Genomic DNA, 15,319 nt, shown 5'->3' on the forward strand with positions numbered 1-15,319 from the left:
GCGTGCGCACCAGCCTGAGGTCGCCTCCTCGAAGGGAAAAGGGGAGGATACCGACTCTAGGCGATGCATGGAGCATGCGCACTCGCTCGTCTCCCACCGAGCGTGTGCGCATGTGCCTGGGGCGCCAGGAGGGCGTTCGGGAGAGGCAGGGCGAGAGCGAGGACGCGGTGGGCAGGTGTGCGTGAGGGAGACGTCAGACCCTTAGAGCCTTGCAGGTGCCGGACTGGGAATACATCACCCGGTAAAATCCTCAAAAGTTGTGGGAGGGGCTCCTCTGGTGGCGCAGTGGTTGGGAGTCCTCCTGTCGATGCAGTGTACACGGGTTCGTGCCCCGGTCCGGGAAGATGCCTCATGCCGCGGAGCGGCTGGGCCTGTGAGCCATGGCCACTGAGCCTGCGCGTCTGGAGCCTGTGCTCCGCTACGGGAGAGGCCGCAACAGTGAGAGGCCCGCGTACCGCAAAAAAAAAAAAAAAAAAAAAAAAGTGGGAGACTTAAGTTGACCTCAGAGTCAAAGGCTTTTTGCCAATTATGGACACACACACACACACACACACACACACACACACATACATAATATCAATTACCATCATTCTTTCACGAAAGAGAGGTCATTTAAAAACTTGTTGTTGTTGTAAGTATATGTAACATAAAATTTACCATTTTACCATTTGTAAGTGCACAGCTCAGTGGCATTAAGTACATTCACACGGTTTGGCAACCATCCCCACTATCCATCTCCAGAACTTTCTCATCCTCCCAAACTGAAACTCTGTCCCCATGAAACACTGACTCCCCATTCCACTCCCCCAGACTACCACTACTTTCTGCCTCTATGAATTCAACTCCTCTAGGGACCTCATATAAAGTGGAATCATACAATATTTGTCCTTTTGTGACTGTCTTATTTCACTCAACATAGTGTCCTCAAGGTTCATCCATGTTGTGGCGTGTGTCAGAATTTCGTTCCTTTTTAAGGCTGAATAATATTCCTCTGTATGGTTGGACCATGTTTTGTTTATCCGTTTACCCACTGATGGACATTTGGGTGTTTCCACCTTTTGGCTGTGATGAATAGTGCTGCTATGAATATGGGTGTACCAATATCTGTTCATATTCCTGCTTGCAATTTTTTTGGATATCTACTTAGAAGCGGAATTGCTGGATTATATGGTGTTTCTATGTTTAATTATTTTGAGGGATCATACTGTTTTCCACAGCGGCTACACCATTTTATGAGAAAGGTCATTTTTAACACCAATTAAAAAAAAAAAAAAGGAGGCAGTATATGGCACTGAATAAAGGCACAGCCATTTAAATGGGAAAAAGTTGGCTTCATGAAAAACTCACCACATTGCTTTTTTTGGCTCACATCTATGAGCACCTGTGTGCATTTCATGGTAGGGTGCATCTTCACGTGGGAAAAAACAGAGAGAGGAAGGTTCAGTCCACCTCTTCTAGGTTCAGCCCAGGTCCCCTGGTCCCCCTGGCTCAGCCCTGCCCACTTCCTGTCCAGCCTCCCTGCAGTCATTCTTTTAACAGTTAATTTGCAAGCCTTTTAGGTGCTAGACCCGCGCTGGGCACTGAGAGATACAATGTTTAAAAAAATAGCTACATAATCTAAATATACATAATTGCAAAATGTGACAATGGTCTAAAAATGCAAAGTTGTAACCATAGCTCTCCCCTGATGAAAACTGCTCCCAGACACTGCCTGCCCCTCCACTTTTACAATCTGAGCTGTGTTTGTTTTGCCTCTCACTGCTCCCAGTCGCTCATCCAAAATTCAGAAGAATGCTCATCTAGCCTCAAATAATGCCATGACCTTTCCCAGATCTGGGCGTTTCCAATGTCTTTCTGTTCTGCAAAATGATTTCTCTATGATTTTATTTTATTTTAGGCTATATATACATATAGTCTTTTTTATTGAGCTGTAACTCACATGTAATAAACGCACAGTTCTTGAATGTTCAATTCCTTAAGCTTTTATAACTGTATACACCCATGAAACCATTCCCGGAAACAAGATGCAGAACATTTCCATCACTCCAGAAAGTTTTCTCGGTGTCCTATTCAGTTAATCCCCCTTGCCCCAAGCAGCAGTGGTGTGCTGGTAAATGTTTAACGATGGGCTTGTGAAACGAGAGATTTAGAGAGAGAGAGATTAAGAGAGAGAGAGAGAGAGAGAGGCTTGTTTATAATTTGTAGTGCTTGTCCTTTTCTGTGGTGTATATATTCCCACCGAGACTTATTTCCATCTACCATGAAGTTGGAAAGGATAGTAACAATAGGCACCTATGAGCCAAGACAAGCTGGCTGCAGCCCCCTTCTCCCCTACAGGCACCCTAGATTCTGACTTCTATCCCCAGAGATTAGTTTTGCATGTTCTAGAGCTTCGTGGAAATGGAATTGTACAGTATGTATTCTTGTGCCCAACTTCTTTTGCTCAGCAAAATATTTTGGCCATTCATCCATGTGATTGCATGTAACAGTAATTTGGTTTTTTCCTTGCTGTATGTATGATATTCCATCGTGTGTATCTGGGGGACTGCCCTTCATGTAGACCAATCAGTTCTTTTTTTTTTAATTGAAATATAGTCAATTTACAATGTTTCAGGTGTACAACAAAGTGATTCAGTTATGTATATATTATATATTTTTCAGATTCTTTTCCATTGTAGGTTATTAAATGATACTGAATATAGTTCCCTGTACTATACTATAGGTCCTTGTTGTTTATTTTATGTATAGTGGTGTGTATCTGTCAATCACAAATTCCTAATTTATCTCCTCCCTTTCCCCTTTGGTAACCATAAGTTTGTTTTCTATGTCTGTGAGCCTGTTTCTGTCTTGTAAAGAGGTTCATTTGTATCATTATTTTTAGATTTCACATATATGTGACATATGATATTTGTCTTTGTCTGACTTAGTATAATAATAATCTCTAGGTCCATCCATGTTGCTGTAAATGGCATTATTTCATTCTTTTTTTTTTTTATGGCTGAGTTAAATTAGTTCTTGAGGAGGATCAAGGGATCAAATCTTTTCTAATGAGCAGAATTTTCTCCTCGATTCCTAGTTGGGGGCTCAGCATACATTAAATCTGATTCTCCCTGTTCCTTCCAGTTCCCTATTCCTTGGAATTCCCAATACACCCTGCTTGTTTCTGGCGTATGGCTCTCGCTGCATTCTGATTCCCCTCCCTGCTCTCTTATTCTATCTTCCCGTCTAGTTATGAACATTTTGAAGACAAGGAAGCTGTTGGATTTGTCTCTTTCTCTTCCAGTCCACCTCCTTGGATAGTGGAAGCCTCCGAATATATGCTACTTGAATTAATGAAATGGGTGCTCCTGTCCTTGGGAGGCAACTTCCTGCTAATCACCTGATGCTCGGCCCTTGTTATAGAACATAAGCTTTTATTGTTGAGATTACAGCAGACTTGCCCTCCAGCCCCTTCTCTATCTTGACCACGGAGTACATTTTTCTCTGTAACCTCACCCTGTTACCTATCTCTCTGCTTATCATTGGTTCCAATCACATCTTTCTTGATACATCTGTTCCCTGGTCCCAGAGACTTGGATCTCTCTGAAATCTCCCCCTCCCCATGGAAATTAGTTTCTAATGGCTTTGTTGATAGATTCAATTCAAAGTGGTGTTTATCTTACTCAGGAACAATTTAGCATTAATATCACATGTGTACACTCGGCCTCTCTCGGAATGCACCCTGAACTTTATCTCTCTCACCTGGGCAATGGATTAACTGGAAGAACGGCTGACCTGACCCCTTTGCATACTGCAGTTGAGCTCTATCTAGACTACCTACAACCCAGCAATTCTACCCCTAGGCATATGCCCTTCTATAACCAGGAGACACGTACGCTAATGTTCTCTTTGGCAAAAATCTGGAAACAACACGAATATCCATTGATGGAAAAATATGTTCCAGTATAGTCCCCAAAGAAATATTAGGCAGCAGTAAACTCACAAATGACAACAACAACATAAAAAAGTCTTAGAAAGTTACAGAAGACTTTTGACGACACCATTTTTTTTTTTTTTTTAGATTTTATTTAATTTTGGCTGCATTGGGTCTTTGTTGCTGTGTGCAGGCTTTCTCTAGTTGTGGTGAGCGGGGGCTACTCTTCGTTGCTGTGCGCAGGCTTCTCATTGTGGTGGCTTCTCTTGTTGCAGAGCACGGGCTCCAGGCACACAGGCTTCAGTAGCTGTGGCATATGGGCTCAGGAGTTGTGGCTCATGGGCTCTAGAGCGCAGGCTCAGTAGTTGAGGTGCATGGGCTTAGTTGCTCCGCAGCATGTGGGATCTTCCCGGACTAGGGCTCAAACCAGTGTCCCCTGAAATGGCAGGCGGATTCTTAACTACTGCGCCACCAGGGAAGTCCCCATCACCTCAAATTTTTTTAAAAGTAAAAAGTATTTATACTCAAAATATCACATCCTAATTATATTTTGCTATTATGTGTGCTTTTTAATTTGCTTTGATTTTCACCTATTTTCATTGTTTTTGTTATTGTATCTGTTTGGTGGAAATATGATGGGGAGGTACCTTCTGTACTTTTTTAACTTTGTGTCATTGACATCACATTGGCAGATTGAAATGGTCCCTAGTGGGAGTATTTACACCCTGGAAATTGGCAAATGATACAAATGAGGGCTTGATTTATTGTGTTTTTGATTGCATAGAATGAGTCAGAAAATATTTTGGTAAAGGATCGGTCAATATTTTCTGCTTTGTGGGCCCTACATCTCTATTGCATGTCTATACGGAGAGAGCAGCCACAGACCACACTAACCAAATGGGCATGGCCAGGTGCCAATAAAACTTTATTTACATAAACAGGCAGAGGATCATAGCATGCCAACTCCTGGTTTAGGCTTTAAAAAGTGGTGGAGACATGCCGTGGAGCGGCTGAGCCCGTGAGCCATGGCCGCTGAGCCTGTGCGTCCAGAGCCTGTGCTCCGCAACGGGAGAGGCCACAGCAGTGAGAGGCCCGCGTACCACAAAAAAAAAAAAAAAAAAAGTGGTGGAGAAAAGTTAATAATGCAGATTAAATGTCAAAATGTGTGTGTCTACTATTGTTAGGTTGTGACTAGAACACACACACAGAAATGGAAAGATATTTTCCAGTATTCAAAAACCGTTACATGATTCACCAAAGAAGACATTCACATTATTGATGAACAAGTGAAATTCCAACATACATCTTCACTTTCATGTTACTTATTAACATGAATGAAAAATATTGCCAACGTTCATGTCAGAACTACACTTGTTCCATTATTTGCCACCAGAGGTTGGCTATGGATACAAGAGTTTGGCAAAAATCAACCAAAACCTATTCTGAGATTCAAGTGGCTATGTAGAATTTATAATACAGTATTGTATATGTGATTATTATTTGTAAATTGTGTCCTACACCTCCTTTATATTGTTAACATTTAAAAGTATATACTAGGGGGCTTCCCTGGTGGCACAGTGGTTGAGAGTCCGCCTGCCGATGCAGGGGACATGGGTTCGAGCCCTGGTCAGGGAAGATCCCACATGCCGCAGAGCAACTAAGCCCATGCGCCATAACTACTGAACCTGCTCTCTAGAGCCCGGGAGCCACAACTACTGAGCCCACGTGCCACAACTATTGAAGCCCATGAGCCTAGATCCCGTGCTCTGCAACAAGAGAAGCCACCACAATGAGAAGCCCATGCATCATAACAAAGAGTAGCCCCCACTCGCCGCAACTAGAGAAAGCTCACGTGCATCAACGAAGACCCAAGGCAGCCAAAAAATATAAAATAAATAATAATAATAATAAATATATATATTATATAATGCATGTATATTATATACGTGTAATGTATATTCGACATATAGAGATGTCTGCAGTGCATGTATATTATACACATGTATATTCGACATATAGAGATGTCTGCAATGCATGTATATTATACACATGTAATGTATATTCAACATATAGAGATGTCTGCAATGCATGTAGTTATACATGTATAATATATATTAGATATACAGAGATATCTAAATTCCCTTTCAAGAGAGCCGGTTGTTAAACACAGACCAACACACCACTACTTTTATACATTGGGGAGCTGAAACATTCCCCCACCAAAACGGTGTGCATTCATTCAACTAACATTTATTGAGTGTCTACTCCCTGCCAGGCAGAAAGACCTACCCCAGGGGATATGGATATTCACTAATTACTTCATTCAACAGAAACGTCTGTGATCATTCCCTGCATCAGCTTCGATCCAGATACTTAGCTATTCAGAGAGAGAAAGGGATATGGGGTTGAACAAAAACTCAGGAAGTAGCAAATAAGTGGACAAAAGCACAGAGGCCCATCTCTGTGATGCCATCCCTAGAGGGATTTTTGTGTGTTTTTTGCTTGTTTGTTTTGTTTGTTTTTCTTTTCATTTTGTTGGTGGCCACACCACCCGTGTCTTGAGGGATCGTTGTTCCCCAGCCAGGGATGGAACCTCAGACCTGGGCAGTGAAAGTGCAGAGTCCTAACCACTGGACTGCCAAGGAATTCCTATCTCTCTCTTTCTTTCTTTCTTTCTTTCTTTCTCTTTCTTTCTTTCTTTCTTTCTTTCTTCCTTCTTTTCTTCCTTTCTTTCTCTTTCTTCCTTCCTTCCTTTCTTTCTTTTCTTTCTCTCTTTTTCTTCCTTCCTTTCTTTCTTTCTTCCCCTTCCTTCCCTCCTTCCTTCCTTTTTACCTCCTTTTATTATTTGATTATTTTTTCTTGAGATATAATTGACATATAACATTATATTAGTTTCAGGTGTACAGCCTAATGATTTGGCTTATGTATATATTGAGAAACAATCACCACAACAAGACTAGTTAACATCCGTCACCACACATAGTTAACAAACACCTTTTTTTTTTCTTGTGATGAGAAATTTTAAGACCTCCTCTCTTTGCAACCTTCAAATATACAACATGGTACGATTACCTATAGTCACCATGCTGTACCATTGTATCCTCAGGACTCATTTTATAACTGGAAGTTTGTACCTTTTGACACCTTTCACCCATTTCTAGGCCCTCCCATTCCCACCCCTAGAGTTGTTTTTCTTTTTTAATGATGTTGTATCATGTCCTGAACAATGGATGGGCAAGATGATATCTATTTTACAGCTGTGCAAAAAGGGTCCATGCAGATGAACAAGAATTAGGAGGAATGTGGAAAAGGAGTTTGACTTGGGGCAGGGGTGGTTAATAGGTGAAATTTACTTTTTGCCTTCCCTTTATTTATTTATTTCATAGCACTGTTATTTAGTAAGAAACAGATAAGCATTGTCTTTTAAAATTTATTATTATTTTTTTAATCGAGGCATCATGTATGTAATGCAAAATCCACCCTTCTAAAGTGTATGGGGACTTCCCTGGCGGTCCAGTGGTAAAGACTCCGTGCTTCCACTGCAGGGGACACGGGTTCGATCCCTGGCTGGGGAACTAAGATCCTGCATGCTGCGTGGCAAGGCCAAAAAATTATTAAAAAATATAGTGCACGGATCAGTGGTTTTTAGTATATTCACTGTGTTGTGCAACCCTCACTGCTATCTAGTTCCAGAACATTCCATCGCCCCCAAAAGAAACCCCATTCCCATTAGCCATCGCTCCCCAGCCCCTGGAAACTTGCTTTTCTGCCTCCAGTTTGCCCTCAGCTTCTGACTGTGCCCATAAATGTCTGCGGAAGGGATGAAGTCAAATGGAGTTTTGATGGGATGTCGTAATCACTTCGATCAAAGTCCCAAACTCAAGGTTTATAGAGTGAGCGATGACTTTATTTTTTCTTTCTTTTTTTTTTTTTTTTCTTTTTTTACAGGGGCAATTAAAAATCTCTGGGGCTTGGCAAGATCAGATGGTTGGGTGCAGGTTTCTCTCTCAAGGTCAGTACCTCAGGTGACCTTCAGTTTATGAAGGTGTTTCTTCATCAGTCTGATTTCTTTCTTCCTTCCTTCTTTCTTTTTTTTTCTTCCTTTTTTTAATATTTGTTTATTTATTTAGGCTGCGCCGGATCTTAGTTGCAGCATGCCGAATCTTCGTTGCAGAATGCAGGGCCCTTTAGTTGTGGCATGCAGACTGTTAGTTGCGGCATACATGCGGGATATAGTTCCCCGACCAGGGATCAAACCTGGGACCCCTGCACTGGGAGCGCGGAGTCTTACCCGCTGGACCACCAGGGAAGTCCCCGGCAGTCTGACTTCTGTTTCCTGTAAAGCATCAGAAACATTGTTCAGATAATTCAGCAAAGGAGGAGTCCCTCAGAAACGTGGGGCCTTGGAAAACTCATCTCACCCCTCTGGGTCTCAGTTTCCCCTTTGGCAACACCATTTCCTCCTTTGACACGAGAGCAGGGCTCTGCAAACTTTTTCTGTAAAGGACCAGATAATAAATATTTTCGGTTCTGAGGGCCAGTCTCTGTCGCAAAAATATAGACAAATGGGTGTGGCCAGGCGACACTGACATTGGCATTTCATATCATTTTCAGTAACAGAAAATATTCTTAAAACTTTTTCTCAACCGGTTAAAGAGTGTAAAATGCATTCTTGAAGACAATACAACAGCAGGTGGTGAGCTGGCTTTGGCCCATGGGCTGTGGCTTGCCAACCCCTGATCTAGGGCATCAGGACATTGGTTACACTTCGAGGCATTTGGGGTATAAGACGTGGCATGTTCCTCATAACTAAGTTAAGGCAAATCATTCATTCATTCAACAGCTACAGCAGTTCAAATTTTTATTGAACCCCTACTCTGTTCCAAGCTCTCATGGAGCTCACAGTCTGATAGGGAGAAATAGGCCACAAACAAATAAAAAACAGTATGTCCCATTTCAGCAAGTGCCGCGGAAGAAAACTAGCGAATGCAAGAGAAGAGGAAACACAGAAGCTGGGAATAGGGCAAAAGTCACAGTTTTAGGGCTTCCCTGGTGGCGCAGTGGTTGAGAGTCCGCCTGCCGATGCAGGGGACACCGGTTCATGCCCTGGTCTGGGAGGATCCCACATGCCTCGGAGTGGCTGGGCCCGTGGGCCATGGCCGCTGGGCCTGCGCGTCTGGAGCCTGTGCTCCACAACGGGAGGGGCCGCGGCGGTGAAAGCCCCGCGTACCGCCAAAAAAAAAAAAAAAGTCACAGTTTTAAATAGGATGTCAGGGACTTCCCTGGGGGTGCAGTGGTTAAGAATCCACGCTCCCAATGCAGGGGGCCTGGGTTTCATCCCTGGTCAGGGAACTACGTCCCACATGCATGCCGCGACTAAGGAGCCCGTGAGCCTCAACTAAGACCCGGCACAACCAAATAAATAAATAGGATGTCAGGGACGGTCTCATTGAGAAGGTGACATTTGGCAAAAGCAGAAAAAGTTGGAAGTGTGCTCCATCGAGATCTGGAAGAAGGGTTCTGAGGCAGATGACACAGCCAGTGCAAAGTTCCTGGGGCAGGACCGCACCTGGCGTGTTGGAGGGACAGCCAGGAGGCCTGGGTGCCTGGAGCAGAGTGAGGCAGAGTGGATAAGACTGCTGATGGATGGATGTGGGGTGTGAGGGAAAGAGAAAACTCAAGGACAACCCAACGTTTTGACCTTGAGCACTGGAAGGCTGGAGCTTCTGTTTAGTGAGACAGGAAGGGCAGCAGGAGGAGCACATTTGGGGGAATGGCAGGTGCTCAGTCAGCCACATTGAATTTGGGAGGCTTGTGAGACGCCCGCATGGAGATGGCAAAAGGCAGTTGGATATACAGGCCATTTGCCAACCTTAAGCAGTTAACCCTGAAAACAAGGTCAGACTTCTAGAAATGACAGGCATAGCAGAAGCACTTGCTGCATTTGCAGTAGGGATTAAGCTAGTTTTTGTTTGTTTGTTTGTTTTGTTTTTGGCCATGCCCCACTGGCATGTTGGATCTTAGTTCCCGGAGGAGGGATCGAACCCGGACCCCCTGCAGTGGAAACACGGAGTCTTAACCATTGGACCGCCAGGGAAGTCCCTAAGCTAGTTCATTTTGAATCTAATAACTCACATCTGATATCTTGGAGAGGTGGTACTGGACTTTATAAATAATCACAGCTTTTGGGGGGGGAAAAGGTCCAAGCATTATTCTAATATTTGAGAAGGAATGGGTAACGTCTTACGACATCAGGCAAATATTTGATAAATATTTGATGGGGAAAATGAATGAATAAATGAGTGATGAAGGAAGGAAGGCTCTGAAAATGAGTGATTTGTCTTCCCAAAAGTCCCTGGCACAGCTGGCATGGATGCCCTCTCCCAGGAGGACTATCTTCCTTTCTGACTGCCATGCTGCTGATGCTCTGCTCACATCCCAAAGCGCAATGGTTACACCTTCCGTCTCGTGATCCACACAGAAAATCCCTAATTTGTAGCATCTGCTGATTCCTGAGGTGTAAATACCCCAACCTTGGCCAATTTCAATCTACCTGCGTGATGTCATTGAATCTCACCAGCCAGAGGAAGCCAGCTCCAGCTCACCACTGTACCTGAGTCTTTTCGGGCCTTGGACCCAACATCATCTCTTAGCCTGAGCATATATATTACCTATCTCCTCTGTCCTTCTATGTCTTCAGTGTGAAATACCAGCCAGTTCCTGCAGATGTTGGATGAAATTATGTGGATCAAAATACTTCAGGAGAGGGACTTCCCTGGTGGTCCAGCGGTTAAGATTCTGCGCTTCCAATGCAGGGGGGCGAGGGTTCGATTCCTGGTCAGGGAACTAGATCCCTCATGCCGCAACTAAAGATCCCTCATGCTGAAAGTAAATATCCCGCACGCCACAACCAAGATCCTGCATGCCCCGACTAAGACCCGGTTTAGCCCAATAAATAAATAAATATTTTTAAACAACACTTTGGAGGGGCAAAGAATGGCATGCTACACAAATGCAAGGCGTACGTACAGATAAAAAGCACAAATTAAGAGGTGGTGTGTATACACACCAAGGGGCTTTGGAAAGTAACAAAGCTGTTCAAATTTGTCAACATCTTTGACAACGACTGAATGGGATTTAATTCATTGAGAGTCCTAGTGTGTAAAGCATGGTGGGAGAGTAGGATCATGGCCCCAGGATAGGGGAGTCCTGGAGACCTTGGCAGGGGGCAGGGGGAGGAATCAGGACAAGGAGGGGGCACAAAAATAACCTCCCACTCCTCCCCACTTCCCAGGAGACCTGGGTTTGGCGGGGAGGGAGGGCGTGGGTGGGGCCGCCAGGGAAGGAGGTTGAGAAGGCAGTTGCTCGCGGGGTCCACTAGAGGGCGCCAGGGACTGAGAAGTTGACCGGTCTCCCCCAGCCTCAGGCCAGGCCTGGGTGGGAAGGGGAGGGGTCCACTGGGTGACGCTGGGCAGCTGTCTATAGAAGAGGACCTGGGGGCCTAAGTCTCTGAACATGGAATTCCAGAGTTGGGGGTTTGGAGGAGAGGGGTTGAAAAATTAGAGCAGGAGTCTGCAAAAAAAATTTTGAAGGGCCACGTAGCAAATAGCTTAAACACAGCCCATCACAGTTAGTCAACTCTGCTCTTCTTGTCCCCAAACAGCCACAGACCATACAGTCCATAAATGGGCGTGCTGTGCGCCACGGAATTTTATTTTTTGAGGCTGAAATTTGAATTTCATGTAATTTTCCTGTGTCGCGAAATAATTTTTTCCTATATTTTTAATGTTTGGTTGTTTTTTTTTTAAGAAGATGTTGGGGGTAAGAGTTTATTTATTTATTTATTTATTTTTGGCTGTGTTGGGCCTTCATTTCTGTGTGAGGGCTTTCTCTAGTTGTGGCAAGCGGGGGCCACTGTTCATCGCAGTGCGTGGGCCTCTCACTATCGCAGCCTCTCTTGTTGCAGAGCACAGGCTCCAGACGCACAGGCTCAGTAGTTGTGGCTCACGGGCCTAGTTGCTCCGCAGCACGTGGGGTCCTCCCAGACCAGGACTCGAACCCGTGTCCCCTGCATTAGCAGGCAGACTCTCAACCACTGCGCCACCAGGGAAGCCCTTCTTCCTATATTTTTAAAGCGAAATAATTATTCTGTATTTTAAAATTATTTGAAAATGCAAAAGCTGCTCTTTGCTCTCAGTCTTTACAAAGACAGACTATGGGGGTATAGTTTGTCAGTGGACTAGGGATGATAATAAATATTTGTCTGACACTAGGAACCAGGTATTAAGTGCCTCAATGCAGTGGCTTATATAGCACACTTAAAAGCTGAAGGAAATCTTGTTTTAACACTCACTCCTCTATAAGCCAGAAAGTGTCAGTAATAATTATGCAAAGCAACCAATAATTGTAATAGCCATAAGAGAAATATGGAGTGAAATTTTTTCTTTCATTGAACACCAGCTATATAATCACACCAGTAACATACGTAAAATAAATATCCCAGTCCGATATACACACTACTAAATGTTAAATAGGTAGCTAGTGGGAAGCAGCCACATAGCACAGGGAGATCAGCTTGATGCTTTGTGACCACCTAGAGGGGTGGGATAGGGAGGGTGGGAGGGAGATGCAAGAGGGAGGAGATGCGGTGATATATGTATATGTATAGCTACTTCACTTTGTTATACAGCAGAGACTAACACACCATTGTAAACCAATTATACTCCAATAAAGATGTTAAAAAATTAAATAAATAGGGCTTCCATGGTGGCGCAGTGGTTGAGAGTCCGCCTGCCGATGCAGGGGACACGGGTTCATGCCCCGGTCCGGGAAGATCCCACATGCCATGGAGTGGCTGGGCCCGTGAGCCATGGCCGCTGAGCCTGCGTGTCCGTAGCCTGTGCTCCGTAACGGGAGAGGCCACAACAGTGAGCGGCCCGCGTACCGCAAAAAAAAAAAAAAAAAAAAAAAAAAAAATTAAATAAATAAATAAATATCCCAGTCCAATAAAGGGAAAAAGGTGATGAATGGATACATTTTAATTCCATTAATGAATTTTTTTTTAAAGAAAAACTTCTCTTTACATGTAGGTACATATCTCTACTGATCTGTTGCAGCAATGAATAATAGCTTTATAGTTTAATAAGTTTAAATCATCAAACAAGAATAATAATTTAAAGGAGGAAATTATTGATATTTCCATTTTAAAGGTACGGCTCAAATCCAGTAAAAATGAATTAAAATTTGAGCTTGCCAAACAAAAATATTATAATTTGCAATTGGTGCACTGTCTAAACTTTTAAACAGAAATAGAAGGTCCAAGTGGTCAGATAGGGAAAAAAAAAAAGTGAAGTAGCTCAAACTCTGTTTCTTTGCATTTAAAATCACTGGCCCATCACTGTTTATTTCAAATCTACTGTTTAAACACAAGATCGTGTAATACCACAAGGGTTGGAAATATGAACTGTTTCCAAAGAGAACTCAAAAGAATTAGAATCGTTAAGAACTAACTCTTCAAATGAATGTGTATAGCTGAGTCTGTGTGTGTCTGGAGCCAAATGCATTGCATGAAGTTCTCCAAATTCACTTCTGTGTAAAATACAATGTTTATTAAAGGATAAATAATAAAATGTGCTAATTCAAAACTTCCAGTGGTTAAACCACAGCAATTGTTCAGACCAAGAGTGGACAGGCCATGACTTGTCAGCCAAATCCAGCTTATTTTTGTAGGAGCTAAGGAGTGTTTTTTGTTGTTGTTTTTTTTAACTGGTTGGGAAAAAAATCAAAAATAGAGGGACTTCCCTGGTGATCTAGTGGTTAAGACTTCGCCTTCCAATGCAGGGTGTGTGGGTTCGATCCCTGGTCAGGGAGCTAAGATCCCACATGCCTCGTGGCCAAAAAACCAAAGCATAAAACAGAAGCAGGGCTTCCCTGCTGGTGCAGTGGTTGGGAGTCCACCTGCCGATGCAGGGGCTACGGGTTCGTGCCCCAGTCCGGGAGGATCCCACGTGCCGTGGAGCGGCTGGGCCCGTGAGCCATGGCCACTGAGCCTGCGCGTCCGGAGCCTGTGCTCCGCAACAGGAGAGGCCACAACAGTGAGAGGCCCGCGTACCGCAAAAAAAACCCAACCAAACAAAAACAGAAGCAGTATTGTAACAAATTCAAGGAAGACTTTAAAAATGGTCCACATCCAAAAAATATCTTTAAAAAAAATCAAAAAGAGAATAATATTTCACATGTGCAAACTATAGAGGATTCAAATTTCAGTGTCCATGTAAAGAGCTTTCCTGGCACTGGGCCATATTCATTGATGAATTGTCTGCAGTGGCTTTCTTGCTGGGATCACAAGCTGAGTAGTTGCCATCTGGCCCAAAGAGCTGAAAATATTTACTATCTGGCCCTTTATGGAAAAACTTTGCTCACTCCCTGGTTTAGACCAGTAAAAGATTTCTTAAGGGGAGATTATTTCGACACTGACATTGTTCAGAATTGTCTATGCATGTTGATAAAAAAATAATAATAAAATCAGGTTTATTATCAGTTTCTGAATTCTCTGCAGACAGTGGGCTCCCCTTTTTTTGCTTCAGATTTTCTTTTTTATAAATTGAAGTGTAGTTGATTTACAGTGTGTGTTAGTTTCTGGTGTACAGCAAAGTGTATCAGATAGATACACTTTTCAGATTCTTTTCCATTATGGTTTATTAAAAGATACTGAATATAGTTTCCTGTGCTATACAGTAGGACCTTGTTGTTTATCTATTTCATATGTAGTAGTTTGTATCTGCTAATCCCAAACTCCTAATTTATCCCTCCCCCACTTCCTTACCCCTTTGGTAACCATACATTTGTTTTCTGTTTTGTAAATAAGTTCATTTGTATCATGTTTTAGATTCCACATATAAGTGCTATCATATGATATTTGTCTTTCTCTGCTTGACTTACTTCACTTAGTATGATAATCTCTAGGTCCATCCATGTTGCTGCAAATGGCATTATTTCATTCTTTTTTATGGCTGAGTAGTATTCCATTGCATATATACCACATCTTTATCCATTCACCTGTTGATGGACACTTATGTTGTTTCCATGCCTTAGCTATTGTAAATAGTGCTGCTGTGAACATTGGGGTGCACACATATTTTAGAATTAGAGTTTTCTCTGGATGTATGCCCAGGAGTGGGATTGCTGGATCATATGGCAACTCTAGTTTTAGTTTCTTAAGGAATCTCCATAGCGGCTGCACCAGTTTACATACCCACCAACAGTGTAGGAGGGTTCTCTTTTCTCCACACCATCGCCAGCATTTTTTTATCTGCAGACTTTTTGATGATGGCCATTCTGAACAGTGTGAGGTGATGCCTCATAGTAGTTTTGATCTGCATTTCTCTAATAATTAGCGATGTTGAG

General features: G+C 43.1%; 1 protein-coding gene across 4 annotated transcripts in view; it reads left to right on the top strand.

Moving 5' to 3' along the window:
- The first annotated feature begins 77 nt into the window (after positions 1-77).
- CREB3L3 (cAMP responsive element binding protein 3 like 3) overlaps positions 78-15,319 on the top strand; it is a 40,603-nt gene continuing 25,361 nt past the window's right edge. For 2 of the 4 annotated variants that reach the window (XM_049708397.1, XM_033400761.2), the window contains exons 1-2: positions 78-215; positions 7,862-7,925. The gene's annotated coding sequence lies outside the window, so the exon portion shown is untranslated. Of the gene's footprint in view, positions 242-7,861; positions 7,926-15,319 lie in introns of all 4 variants that reach the window. The other 2 variants (XM_049708396.1, XM_033400760.2) reach the window with 1 other exon arrangement.

The sequence above is a fragment of the Orcinus orca genome, chromosome 3 (genome assembly GCF_937001465.1).
Source record: "Orcinus orca chromosome 3, mOrcOrc1.1, whole genome shotgun sequence".
NCBI classification, from domain to species: Eukaryota; Metazoa; Chordata; class Mammalia; order Artiodactyla; family Delphinidae; genus Orcinus; species Orcinus orca.